Below are 209 nucleotides of genomic sequence, written 5' to 3' on the forward strand. Positions count from 1 at the left end.
GCCTGGACAACCTCACGCTGCTGGACCTGAGCGAGAACAAGCTGGTCATCCTCCTGGACTACACGTTCCAGGACCTGCGCAGCCTCCGCCGGCTGGAGGTGGGCGACAATGACCTGGTGTTCATCTCGCGCCGGGCCTTCGCGGGGCTGCTGGCGCTGGAGGAGCTGACCCTGGAGCGCTGCAACCTCACCGCCCTGTCTGAGGAGTGG

The sequence above is a fragment of the Myotis davidii genome, unplaced genomic scaffold (genome assembly GCF_000327345.1).
Source record: "Myotis davidii unplaced genomic scaffold, ASM32734v1 scaffold551, whole genome shotgun sequence".
NCBI lineage: Eukaryota > Metazoa > Chordata > Mammalia > Chiroptera > Vespertilionidae > Myotis > Myotis davidii.